Genomic DNA, 11,775 nt, shown 5'->3' on the forward strand with positions numbered 1-11,775 from the left:
AATAAAAATATGTACAATATAAATAAAATAGATTAAAAAGGTCAAATAACTAAAAGAAGAACCAAAAGAAAAACAAAGTCTCACTGGGAATACAAATGGATTTGAAGATATGTTTTAAAAGTGGACAGTGAAGGGTACTTTCAAACGTGCAAGGGCAATTATTCCATAATTTAGGAGCAATGACAGAGAAGGCCCTGTCCGATCTGAGCTTCCTCCTGGATCTCAGTTCTTCCATGAGCAGGTGGTCAGCTGACCTGAGAGACCAACAAGGTTTGTAGGGGTGAAGAAGCTCAGAGAGGTACTGCGGGGCACGGCCTTGAAAACCTGCTGATCACAGCTGTAACTGTGAAATGACTGAATCTGGAATATCACTGACATCACACAAAACAAAGGGCGCGGTGGCTTAGTTGGATAAAGCGCCCGTCTAGTAAACAGGAGATACTGGGTTCAAATCCCAGCAGTGCCTTGGTGGTGATGGGGAGTTTTCTTCTGATTTCAGGGGAAAAAAACTGAGTCTTCCCATCCTCCCCAACAGGATTCAGAGAACTGATACTCCATGGATGTCTTTACTTTTTAAACCCTAGAGATGGTTGTGGCAGAAAATCCCAGTAGATTAGCAGTTTCTGGAATACTTTAACTAACCTAGTTGTCACCAACAACCGTACCACATTCATATTACCTTTCTCAATCCTGATGCTTGGTTTAAAATACAGCAGGTTTTCTTGATTACGTCTACTTGCCTAAAAACATTTAGTTGCTGCTCTTTGATTGGCTGATTAGATATTTATATTGACGATTAGTTAAAAAGCTGGACCAGTTAGTGTAAGTGCCCAAACAAAACTCTAATCGGTCCACTTAAACAGCATTAAGTTAACCGACGATCATTATTATGGCGACTTTCTGAGTGCAATTTATTTTATAAATTCTGAATGTCTGAAGGTCAGGAACACCGAAGCAGATTTTCTCTTGGTGATTGGATTTACAAAATGATTTTATATGTGACCCTTAAAGCTTGAAAAATTTGTAAAAGCCCTGAGAGTCTTTGAACTGGTTATTTTGTCCTCCCATTAATCCAACCCTACTCATTTTTAAATTATATTAAAACATTTCTGGTTGGAAGTTGGTTCAAGTTGGAACTTGCAAGCTTAACTAACACAATGATATGATTTATGTGATATATCACTCAAAGATTGCGTAGGTGCACCATATTTCAACACAGCCTCAGCGTGGCAGCTTTTCACATTGCCTTCCCCATAAATTCTGTTGCCTCATTGGTTGCAGATAAAGCTTTACTGCAGAAGACAAACATGGTACAAATGATTTGCATTTCCACCAGCGTATCTAGCGCCAATAATTCCACCATTTGCAGAATAGCTTTAGCTTCACTATTAAACAAAAAAAAACAGGAACTGTACAGGAATCTATTTTTTGTCTATATTAGATCCTGTCATATTCATTGAGAGGTATGCTGTTGAGTTGAGGCTGGCAGCGTTCGACGTGTAAGATTTTTCTAAAGGTAAATGGAGATATTTCTGAATATTTGCAAGGTCAGGAATTACTATTGTTGAAATGCTTCAGCCTAAAATCTTTGATGGAGCTGTAGTGAGAGTTTACCGGATTTCAGGACAAGCCATTCAGAGAAAAAGCTTTAACAACACCACCTTTTAATAACGACACTATCACGGTATGATGGTGTCATTGTTGTAACAACAATATGGGAAATCTGGATTTGTTTTGTATTGGTATGCTTGGAGAAAAGAGACAGTGAGTGGTTTCACTGTCAGTCTGGCCTTCAACAATGCTTCTCTGTTTCACACAGACTTCAACCTGTGACTCTTGGAAATGATTTTAGGCCAGCTGTCAGGACAGGCACCAGACATCACGCACACACATTCACACACAATGAACTGACACTCACCCATGCAAGGCAGAAGACATAGAGACGGACATGGGTGGGGAGGAGGGGGGTAACCACAGTGGACTGTTTTTTGAACAAAGCTTCGTGCTCAGCGCTTCTGCCTTCATCTAGTGTCCCAATCCTCCTTCTCTTTGAGTGGGCATGTGCTGTCCAGCCTTCGTCCTGGATGCCTGCCTTTGGTGGAGAGGAATGATGGGAAATGGAGGAGGTTCCAGAATTTGCACAATGCTCATGTGGAGCAGGTTCTGAGATAATCGGACAGCGGGAAGTTGGGGCCGGTTCAGTGCTCTGGACAACAGATACGAAAGAGACACGATTTGTGTATTTGTGTAGGTGTGTGTGTGTGTGTGTGTGTGTGTGTGTGTGTGTGTGTGTGTGTGTGTGTGTGTGTGTGTGTGTCTGTGTGCTCATGAGAGTGTATGAATGTTTTTGAAGAGTTGGCATCAGGGCTGCGAGTCGGTTGCCAGACTCCCTCCATATGTCCATCCCAGTCTGTCTGGGCTCACTAACATCTAACGGGCTAAAAGGCATTACTGGCTATTTAACTAGCCGTTACAGAAAGGATCAGAGGAATAGATGGAATAGAAGTGACAGCACTTGAATGAGGCTGCCTGTCCTTAAGGAACAGAGTGGCACTAAGAGGAAGTGATCCTGATGTATGCTTGGCCTGGTACATCCTGTAATATTCAGTGTGCAACCTTTGCAGTGCAACTATTTTGTGGTCTTGGAATGTGCTAGTGTGCATATACACATACTGTAGGCATAAGATGAGAGATAAGTTCCACTCTCGGGAGTGTAACTGAAGTTAACATAGAATGATGGATGTTTGAGTTCCCTAAAAAAATGTGAATGTGTGATCTCCTCCAGCCGATTTTGGAGGCCTTTTGAAACCACAGTTTTGCAGTTGGATTCTCTGATATGCAAAGAAACATCAGATATTTTGAAACAGTCCAAATCAGGTGAATGGTTTCACAGATGGTAAAGTTTGAATGACATACATTTTCATTCAGCTTCAGTGGGATATTCCCCAGGTATGACACCATGTACCAAATCCACACTGCCTCTTTTATTTCGTTTTTTTTTTAGTTTTTTTTTTTTTAGAAAGAACGAGCTTCTGCTAATATTATATTCAGAGTTTGTGATGGTGTTCTCTCATTTTCCCAATATGATTTTTTTTTTGAAATACTCATATTTATCTACGGTACCCAAAGATTGTTTCAGAAGCAGAGCAAGACATTTTTAATTCAATTTATGCACCCTCAGGAGAGGATATGTGCTGGATATGATTACAACAAATAACTGAGAAGATTGAAGTTCCTGATATCAACACTGGATGTAGATGTGTCGTCAAGGTGGATGAGGAATTCAAGTGACTTTTAATCACACTGTCCTATTAAAGAAATGAGTCAGCAGAACATGTTTTATTAACTTTGACAGAAGCTATCTAGGTAATCGAACTCATGCACTGACTTGCTTTTGTACTGTGCTGTGATTTCTTCAAATAAATGCTGTTATATCAGCTGAATGACGTGACTGAACATCACTGAGATGATTATTGAATGAAATTTATATCTTAGAAATACCTTGAAAAAGGTGAAAATGCATTTTTTTAGGACCAATTGTTTGGAAACTCAAGCATCCATTATTCTATGTGAACTTTGCTACACTCCACAGAGTCTACATTCATGGAGCTACAGTTCACCCTAAAAATTTTGAAGGGCCTAGCTCAAACAGAAAAACAATAACAACACCAGCAAATCAAGAACTGGGAACGCAAGTTTGAACTTATTCTGGATTTTCTCTAATTTGGTTAAAAATATATATACAGATTGAAAAATATCGATAAACACACTAAAACCTTTTAATAAGTGGTGCTAAAATTTCTACATTGTCCTTTAACCTGACAAGGCCAAGGCCTATTAACTCCTCATTAGTGATTGTGACTGACTACAACTGGTAGTTTCTCTTTGCCAGCATAAAAATGATTTGTTTGACAACAAGAATTGGGTTGACCAACACTCAGAAAAATGGGAACGTGTAAGGAACTGACTTCTAAGAAAGAAGATTTTATAGTTACACAAGTTGGAAAGCTCTCTTGTAGCCATCTCGAAACAACTGCTGATTCCAAGATCAAGTTCAAGATTAGTTTGTTCATGGTCCTTCAGTCCTCCTGTGGTGGCTCGCTATTGTCTTTCTCTATCTTTCCTCTCCTCTGTCTGTTTGTGTTTGTGTGTGGATTAAATCCATCCGTGTCTTTCAGGGAAAGGACTCCTCTTGGGTTCCCACTGTGGAACTGCCTGTTTGTCTAGAACATGGGACTTCAATAACAAAAATATTTTTGCCTGACCTATCGTTTCCTTTTTGTGCTTACACTAAATCTTTTAAACTTTTAGTCTTATCCTGAGTCCTGAGTCTTGCTTTTTAGTTCAATCAGCCTAAGTGGCCCTGAAAATGTCAAACAATTGTATATACGTAGAGTACAAGTTATTCCAATAGGTCGCCAATTTGACCCAAACTGTCACCCATGGATGAGAGAAAATTGGTTAGGATGTTCAGGAACAAACAAGAACTGTAAACTGCTGAGTGTATTACTGTAGGTTCTTTATCTTATAATATTGAGGCAACTCTTGTTGTGATTTGGTGCTACATGAATAAAACTGAATTGCTAGAACACTGATGTCACTGTCCACAGTGAAGAAAGTTTTACATCACCGTGGACTCAGAGGGTGTTGATCGAAAGGAGAAGCGCTTGCTCCAAAATCAGCACCCTCAAGCTGAACTGAAGTTTGAAGCTGTCCATGTGCATAAGCCAAATGCCTTCTGGGGAAAGGTTTTGAGGTCAGACGAGAGAAATCACCACAATGATAAGAACACTGTACCAACTGTCAAACACGGTGGTGGTACCATCATGCTCTAAAGATGTTTTTGTTGCCACCCTATTGCTAGTTATGCATGAATGGCTATACCTAAGTAGCAAAACAAATCCAGTTTTTCTTTGATTTTCCAACTGTCCAACTAGAATGTGCTCGACTTTGGATTAATTCTGTTTCCAGCTGGCCATTTCATCATTGGTTTCATTTGCCCAAGCTGAAAAGCTACATCCCTTAAAACTATTAACTATATGCCTGCAAACAGCATAAATGTAGGGAACACGCCCTACTACAGTCACCGGAGAATGGTTGAAAAGCTCCCAATTAACATCAAGCTGTAGCTAGTGCTATACCCTGATATGCTTAAGTGCAGCCTCACAAAACTGTTGGTAAAGCTAAGACTCTTGTTTAATTATGTACAATTAGGTTTTACTGAAAGTAGATTGTTTAAAATCACAGATCTCTTGTTACTGAAACACTTTTTTGTCCCATGGTACCATTCCATAATATAGTGTGTGAATAAAGATATAACTATAAAGATGAAATAAGATAAAGATAAGTTTGCAAAGAAAAGATGATAAGGAGCTAGGATAAACATTGGTTAGAGATAAAATAAAATGTGATAAAGGTAACAGTAATAATAAGGTAAGAAAAAAAAACAGATTATATGTAACCGAATATTATTTTAACTCATACACTTGGCTCATTGAAGCTGCCAAATTTAATATAGAGACATATGCAGATGGAAGTTCAGCAAGTTAAGTATACTTTGCAGAAATGCAGAGAGAAACAAACTCCTCCACAAAAACACACACTAAGTACTGTGCCTGCTCATATGGGGCTGTAACTTGATCTTTCTGACAGCTGCAGAGAAGTGCCGGAGGACTTATTATTACATTTAGCCCTTTGGAGGAAAAGAACATTAGTTTTAGGTTGCAACTCTCTTGTCTCTTGCTCTTGGTACACAGCTGCAGTTGGTTTCTAAGTGGCATTTTGGGATCCCCAGGGTACTTGAAATGGTTCCTGGGAGGCCCTAAAGAAACAATATTCACTATAATTTAATTGAGTGGAACTGACCCCAGTTAAAGAATGCATATGAGTGAGAAATCACAGTTTTCATCCCTCGGTATACAGTGCAGTGTAGTTTGAAACCTAATACTAAATCAACAAATATCCTCCCATATGGCTGCTTTGGATGAAATCTCATCAAATGTAGGGGGATCTGTGGACTAATGCAGGCTTATTTGAGGGTGTCATGAAAGAGCTTGAGAACCCCTACGGCAACATCCTGGAGGTCAGAAGATGGAGAAATATAGAAGGAAAAGAAACTAAACAAATGGGGAGTGTTTCTCAGAGCACAGATGGCAGTCAGCTCTGAGGGAGATGGCACAGGGTGATAAGATGGGCTGAGGACAGTGGGGGAGAGGGTGGTGGCATTTGGAAAAGGAACATGGGGGATAAGGGGGATGGTAACACTACGAGTAGCCCACACACTCCCCTGTTGGGGTTGTATGGAGTCTCCGTGGTAACAGTGACATCAGCATGGGGATGGGCTGGGTGGGTCTAACACCTCCGACGCCGACAAAGTGATAATTGTCTTGGCAACTGCTCCCACTGTGCTTCGGGTTGTCATGTCATCATCAACATCATCACCACTTTACTTCCTAGACAACGACCAGCAGCCTACGTAGCAGCTATACAAGAGGCGGTGTTGCTTCTATCTGGTGGAGACAACTCCAAAACAGGGACAGGATCCACCAAAGCAAACCAGCATTGAAAGTCAATGAAAATAATATTTTTGTTCGTGACAATGAAGTCACTCTGAAAGAATTACACATCTCACATTGTTGGAGCCTGGGCCCATCTGTGCTCTTCAGTGATTCATAGTCAGACGAGTGCAGTCAGCCCCTCGTGGTGACTGTAGTGAATCAAATGGTAACAAAACATTGCATTTGTTGGAACTGATAGATTTTTGCTTGGTATCACAGGCCTTACTTTCTCATTTATTTCAGAATAGAGGCAGAAAACTTCAAAAATATTAGTTTTAGAGTTCCAGCAAATGAAGCCAAGAAAGCCCATTTACAAGTGTATTAACATTTGATATGGTGAGTAACTTGCTTGATTAACTTTTTGTATGTTTATGCAAACTTAAAACACACACTGAATGCAATGCATGCAAATGTAGCTTGTACAGCATAATCACAGCAGTAATTAAAAGTTTACTAATGTAGACGCAATAGCAGGACTGTTACCTTGGCACCAAATATTGTTGGTGCGCCCATGAGGGTAAAAGTTTACATTTTAGAAAGTTCCATATGTGCTGGAACCTTCTCTGAGCCCTGGCTTGTGTAAGACAGACTGAGGTGAAGTTCAAGGATACTTATGCATGCAGACCGAAGCAGGAAGGGATCGAACCACCAACCTTCCAGTTAGTGAATGACCTGCTCTACCTATCCCCTTTACGCAGGACTGTAAGCTGTCATCTGTGAGGCGTGAGCGGTGTTTGTTTTTAACATAGTTCACGATGGAGAACAGCTGCCGACATAATGTGGATCTGAAGATCCATAATTGGCCTACCTGGGGTTGAAAGTCTTGATAAATGCACTGCGTTTCGCCGGGTACACTGGCTTCCGCGAGTGTGACGCTTATTTTGAGCGATGAAAAAATGATAAAATATAATTGTATTTTTATATTTCAATATGACAATACTCTTCCAATTTAGAACTACAAGTTAAAAAAAAAACTAACATAAATAAAATACATTAAAATAAAATAATTTCCCAAACCACGAAGAGCCGCACTATATGGACTACAGAGCCGCATGCGGCTCCGGAGCCGCAGGTTGCCGACCCCTGCCATAGATAATGAACCAGCTAAACATAGTACTGTTATGGCAGGGTTAGCCAGAACCAGACACGGAGGTGAGGTTTGAACGTGAAGACAAAACTTTATTAACAAAGAGCAACTCTTTATTAACAGTGAACCGATGTGTTGCAAACATGAATAACAGGATCAAAAGTCGTGGCCTGTATTTATATAGCGGTTTACTAGTCCCTAAGGACCTCAAAGCGCTTTACATATCCAGTCATCCACCCATTCACACACACTGGTGATGGCAAGCTACATTGTAGCCCTGGGGCGCACTGACAGAGGCGAGGCTGCCGGACACTGGCGCCACCGGGCCCTCTGACCACCAGTAGGCAACGGGTGAAGTGCCTTATCCAAGGACACAACGACCGAGACTGTCCAAGCCGGGGCTCAAACCGGCAACCTTTCGATTACAAGGCGAACTCCCAACTCTTGAGCCACGATCGCCCCACAATCAACTCTGAACTATGAACTATGAAGTAGAACGTAGTCTAGGAGCTACAGTGTCAAAAAATGAACTATGATATGAAAAAATCTAGAAGGGAGCGTGGTCTGTGAATCATTTTGCTGGGACTAAGTGTATAAAAAGTGATGGGCAAATTTCCACAATTCGGGTTTCTTCATAGACTCTGTGCATGCTGTTACTCCTCTTGCAAGATATAGTAAAGCTTTACACCTCTGTTCCATCTACGTTTGCCATTTGTTTTTCTCCTAGAGAAATGCATTTCTCAAAATATAAAAGCAAACAAAAGCTCTTCGTCAGTATTTGATATATTTCTGTTTGTTCTAGTTTCCAGTTTAAATCATCTGCGGAATTAGTTTTTAGACCATTTAAACTTTTTTCTTTAAAAAAAGAAAAGGTTGTTGTTTCTTGTTGTTGGCATCTTTGGAGAAAGACAACCAGCAACAGAGGACCAAAGGGTCATCACTGATCAAGCCTGCGTGGGTGGTGATTCAGAGGTCTGGACCCACGCTTGAGATGGAGGACATGTCCACTAACAGGCTCTGCTTCCACCTAAATGGCAGAAAGTGCCTTTTTTTTTGGTTCAATACTGTGGAGAGATGAGATGGAGAGATTATATAGAGTGGGGAAATTTTTAAGGAAACAAACAGCTGACAGACTTTTTGCTATTGAACTTTCTTAACTTCTACACTGATATATTGAATATATGCTCAGGCAGCTGTATAAACTATATAGCTCTTTGCTAAACATGATCCAATGTATATCATCAGCTAGTCATATCATATGTGCAATCATGATTATATATTTGCTGTAGAACTGGTTCCAATGGCAAATGAACAGGAATCATGGGATTTTAAAGGCCTTTTCATCTTGAGACCAGAAGTCTTGCAGAAACTTCTGAGTTCTTGACTATAGCAAACTGACCCAGTTTAGTCTACTTCTTAGCCAAATGCAACAATTGGTGTCACTAGCTTGAGCCATCAGAGCATATGGATCCCTCAGGGCTTCACAGGACATCCCCTCGATCCTCCACCTCCTCCTTAACCCTCATCCATGCCCGTCCTTTTTCTCGATGAGCTGACGGGTTCTCCTTTCCCCCTTGGGCCATCCAGGTGTGGGGCAATATGGTGCTCAAAGAAGGCACTCCAAGATTAAAATGCTCCTCTGCTTTGTTCTTTGTAGGATGATTGGAATGCAAAGAGAAACAAAAATGTTATTCTGTGAGGAGAAACAAAGCATAGTTAAGATATTACAATCATTTAGAATTCTTAATAGAGAAAATTAACTTTATAAAATTACTTGATAGCTTCCCGAAGCTGACATTAATTTTACTTTGCTTTTTAAAATATATGGACTTAGAAGTAATAAAACCTTCTTTATTAATTTCATACATTCAGTTAAATGCAGTCAATATTCTTACTTGATTATTATTATTATTTGTTATTAAACATCTAAAGTATATGCTGGGGATTCATTTTTTTTAAGCATTATGTAACAAAAAATAACTAAAGCAATGCTGGAATGTGTGTGGGATCAAACTATATTTCTTTTTACTTTGAAGCAATAACATTCGTCTCTGAATACATGTGTGCCTCACGTGTTGTTGCTCATGCTTCTCAGAAGCTGAAGTGCAAGATATTGTTCTGACCCGAAGAAGAGCAGCAGCCAAAGCAACAGCTCTGATAAAAATTACATTCTGCACACTACACCATGAGCCGGGAGTTGCAGGAATGGTGCAGAATAACTGTTTTCACCCTCAACACAGCTTGTCTTTTCTTGACCCTGCAGAGACCTTTTTGGACTTTTCAGCAGAGCTTATAGCTTTTTTTTCCAAAGCAAACTGGGGGTAAAAGCAGTAATACCTTTTAACTGAATTGCATAGGTCAACGCGGAACGAATCCAAGCAGGAAAACAGGGGAAATGACTAAGCCTTCTCTTTCAGACCTGCGTTGTGCTGAATATGAGCTTCAGTGTGAAGAAATGCAAGGAGATTAGATGCCCTAAAACCAAAGACCAACATAATGGTTTCAAAAACATCAGAGAACTGCATTCACTTTAATACCGTGCCATTATGTAGATACTTTCCAGACCCGTGGTGTTTTTACATGTGTTGTTAACACAGACCATAATAATTATCAAGCACTTACAATGTGTTTATAATGCACTTACAGTGTTTCAGTGCCTTCTAAGCACCACTTTAAATAAAGTGTTAGCCAGTGTTTGTACAATCTAGCTGGAGAAGATTGTGTTTTGTTTAAACCACACAAGAGACTGCATTAGGAGCGAGAGTATTTTTCACCGTGACGAGTGCCGCGAATCGATGAGATGCAAAGATACGACTGTCAGTCGACGGCTGAGACAGCAGCTCACACGGCGAACGCCGCATTCCTGCGGACGAACATGTCTGTCGTTTGTAAAAGCAATTACATTATTTGCTGTTTCTCTTTCTTGTGAGTCTTAAGAAAGTGCAGCGGCGAGACAAACAACATAATGCAAGGGAAGAACATTTTTTTTTCTCGTCTCCCTCTTCCTCCCTCCTTATGGATGCTAATTTTCATTTTAATTGCGTCAAACCACTCTTTCTCACATCTGAAAAACGTGTACGTGTGAGGGTGTTGATTAGAGAAAGTAAAAATACAGCATGTAGGATTTTTATGCTAATTACCCTTTAAACCTCGCTCACGTCAGTCGGCTTCCTTAATTAGCATGTTTCCGACAGGAGCGAGGAAGAGTGAGAGAATGGTGCGATGTGGCTCTGCACGGCTAAATTAACGGTGTGAAAACCCAGACATTTGAAAATTTTTTCTCCCTTCCCTACTCTCCCTCATTCTTTGCTCTTCATCCACCCACCCGCACCTGCGATTGGGTCTGTGAGAGTTGGAGTTAACCCTTTCGCTCTGCCTGTGTGCTGTATGAATCACGCTGTCTATTTACAGCATCTGTCTGTCCACTCATATTTTGACCTAACTGATGGCATTTTGATGATCATGTTAACGTGCACAAGATCACACAAGTAAAGAAATGTTTGCTGTGTTTGCACCTGACCTTTCAAACATTTCACTCTGTTCAGTATCCTCTCACCCTAACCAAATGATGACTGCTTCCCCCCACAGTTTCCTTTCTGTTAAATATTTTACTAACACCAAGCTGAAAGAAGATTCTTGTTTTTCACTCCATAATACTGCAAGTACTTGACTTTATAATGTAAAGGTATATTATGTTGTGATTGTGAGTTTATATCCTGCAGCCGTTAAAACCCAAATAAATTGAATTAACAGACAGAGAAGTAACAAAGCAAATATCACCTCTTGAAACGTGCGAACCAGGTAATGTTTTGTAATTTTGCTTAAAAAATGCCTTCAGTGGTTATTCAAGTAGCACCATTTAATAAATGTTTTAGTCATATTTAATAACTCTGGGTCTCCTTTCTGTTATAGATACCAGATATAGATAGATAAACCTCAAGTGGCAGCGAATGATAACGAGCTGAATTTTTAAAAGCTTGAAGGACTTCATTAAATCACCGACTGACATTAAAGTTTCTACTTTGACAAAGTGCTTATTTGCTGCTGCTATGGAGGTCACTTTAACTTTTTGCTCTAATGTTTCACTGTGTCGCCTTCTTCCCCCCAGAGACCATTTCCAATGAATGATGA

At 40.1% G+C, this 11,775-nt stretch overlaps 1 non-coding gene across 1 annotated transcript; it reads left to right on the forward strand.

Annotated features, from left to right (window-relative positions):
• The first annotated feature begins 392 nt into the window (after positions 1–392).
• trnat-agu (transfer RNA threonine (anticodon AGU)) lies at positions 393–466 on the forward strand. Its single transcript has one exon. It is a non-coding gene; the product is annotated as a tRNA-Thr (tRNA).
• The last annotated feature ends 11,309 nt before the right edge of the window (positions 467–11,775 follow it).

Source organism: Pundamilia nyererei, unplaced genomic scaffold, assembly GCF_000239375.1.
Source record: "Pundamilia nyererei isolate P.nyererei 1_Seehausen unplaced genomic scaffold, PunNye1.0 scaffold00162, whole genome shotgun sequence".
NCBI classification, from domain to species: domain Eukaryota; kingdom Metazoa; phylum Chordata; class Actinopteri; order Cichliformes; family Cichlidae; genus Pundamilia; species Pundamilia nyererei.